We start from the raw sequence: 2,589 nt of genomic DNA, 5'->3' as shown, positions 1-2,589 counted from the left end.
CTCCTGGCTTCAGCCTGACCTCATTCCCAGATGTTATGGCCATTTGGGGGAATGAAGAAGCAGATGAAAGATATTCTGTGTGTGTGTATGTGTGTGTGTCTGTCTCTCTCTAACTCTACCTTTCAAATAAATAAACAAATTTTTAAGGAAAAGAAATCAAGAGCTATAAATCCTAGGAAAGAGAGAGAATATGATTTCTAGAGTTACCATAATATAATATTCAAATATCCAGTTTTAAACAAAATGGCGCAAGGCATACAGAGAAAGAGTCCATTCAAAGAAAAAAGGTAATAGACAGCAACTATCCTCACAGAAACCTAGACATTGGGCTATTAGACACAGGCACTAAATCAACTAAACCTAACAGACATACTCAGACTATTCTACTAAACAATGACAGATTAATTACTCTTTTTTTTTTCAGTTTGAGAGTAGTCACTGTTTATTACCTGACTAGATTACAAAAATAACACAGTAAACACTTTAGTTCGTCCATCTAACAAGCTATTTGATCTGGTCTTCCCTGTTGCCAGCATCTATACCCTCTACAAAATGAGTGGTCTTTTTCTTCATCCCACCTCGTGGAGAAGATAATTTGAAGAGCCACAGGAAGTTATTTGCTTCCTTGTAGTGTTTCCCAACAGTATAGACCTCACAAATCAGATCCTTTATGCAAATGACACTACATTGACTAAGAGAATAGGCAATGAGAGTGTTATCTGTCATGGCAAGTCCCTTCTTATTGATTTTGCTATAGCAGACCCAAAAATTAGCTCATATAGTGACTTCATACTTGGGTACCCCCATGAAATAAATGGTTCCACAAATCTCAGCATGTTAATCAAAGTCTTCTTGAGTTTAACAAAGGTGCCATTGATGATCTGGCAGAGGCAAAGAAGCTGTAACACTTTGCAGACTTCAGGGCTCACACCATTGATACCCCTGACACTGATGATAAATGCCAATTTGGGTTCTGCAGGTGAATACAAGTTGCCAGATTTTCTTACCATTTTCATCATCTGCATTTCAGTTTTGTACATCTGCCTATATTCCTTGTGATAGTTCTGCCTTTCAAAGCATATTTTGGGCAAACTTCATTCTCAAGTACTTGAAGATCAGCTCTGTGAAATTCCTCCCCACTTTCTTAAAGGTTTCTGGCACAGCAGGAATGTTCTCTTCAGCGCCCACCAAGACTCCTACATATTATTCTTGAGTGCATATGGAAGATTCTCCAGACTAAACCATATGTTAGGCCACAAAAAGAGTTTTACTAAATTTTTTAATCTTTAAAAAATTAAAAATCAACAGAGGGAAAACTAAAAAGTCATTAATATAGAGAAATAAAACAGCATACTCTTAAATAACCATTCATCAAAGAATAAATCAAAGAGTAAAATTAGAAAACAGTTCAGAAAAATGGAAACAAAAGCACAAAGTTCCAAAATTTTTGAGTTGCAGTCAAGGCATTACTAAGAGGAAAATTTATAGCAGTAAATGCTTACTTTTAAAAAGGAGAAAAATCTGGGGCTGAGGCTTGGCAGGTTAAGCCTTTGCATGCAGAACCAGCATCCTATGTAGGCACTGGTTTGTATCCCGACTGCTCCTATTCCAACCCAGCTCCCTACTAGTGGCCTGGGGAAACAGTGGAAGATGGCCCAAGTGCTTGAGCCCCTGAGCCCAAGTTGGGGACCTGGAAGAAGCTCCTGGCTCCTGAATTTGGCTTGACCCAGTCCTGGCCATTGAGGCCTTTTTGGGAGTGAACCAGCAGATGGAAGATCTCTCTCTCTCTCTCTCCCTCCCTCTCTCTCTTTCTATTTCTTGCACTCTTTCTTGTTGTAACTCTGGTGTTCAAATAAATTGTAGGCAGCCCATAAACAAGTCGTAGACAAGTCAAGGTCAGTCTTGGCTTGTGGAATTCCTGGGATGAAAAAGTCCCGTACTCCCATGTTGAAGGAGAATGATCAAACGAACACTCTGCTAAAATTAACTATGTTGTGGCTGTGTTGTAGAAAGCCCGATAAGTTGTTTGCATGTGTTGTTAACTTCTGAGTTGCATTGAACTGCAGCTGGTTATGCACAAATATCTCTCTGAGACACTGGAATAAGTGAGCCTTGATCAGCCTTGTTGTCTTGGCTCCATTCTCTGCGCCCTTGTCCCTCTTTTCATTCCCACGCTCCCCTTCAGGTTCTGTTTGACTGGTGCGGCTGGCCTGCACAATAAATAAATACATCTTTTAAAAAATTTAAAAAGAAAGTAATTAAACTGTCTGTACTCATAGATTACATGATGTTATACATAAAAAAATCCCAAAAATCCACCAAAAAAGGCTGAGAGACCTAATAAATCAATTCAGTAAAGTCACAGGATATAAAGTCAATGCAAAAAAATTTTTCATTGAATTTCTATATACAAGCAATGAACAACGTGAAAAGAAAATTATGAAAACACTTATATTACAAAACTATCCAAAAGGATAAAATACCTAATACTAATTTTAACCAGAGATAAGAGACTTGCTCACTGAAACTATAAAGCATTACTAAAGGAAATTAAAGAAGACCTAAATAAAGTTAAACACATAACACATA

At 37.8% G+C, this 2,589-nt stretch overlaps 1 pseudogene; it reads right to left on the bottom strand.

Annotated features, from left to right (window-relative positions):
• Positions 1–504: 504 nt before the first annotated feature.
• On the bottom strand, positions 505–1,113 carry LOC100352586 (large ribosomal subunit protein uL30 pseudogene; annotated as a pseudogene).
• Between the last annotated feature and the right edge of the window lie 1,476 nt (positions 1,114–2,589).

This window comes from Oryctolagus cuniculus, chromosome 10, assembly GCF_051225735.1.
Source record: "Oryctolagus cuniculus isolate XC-2025 breed Fujian yellow rabbit chromosome 10, ASM5122573v1, whole genome shotgun sequence".
Taxonomy (NCBI): domain Eukaryota; kingdom Metazoa; phylum Chordata; class Mammalia; order Lagomorpha; family Leporidae; genus Oryctolagus; species Oryctolagus cuniculus.
This window is presented reverse-complemented; position numbering and strand designations above follow the sequence as displayed.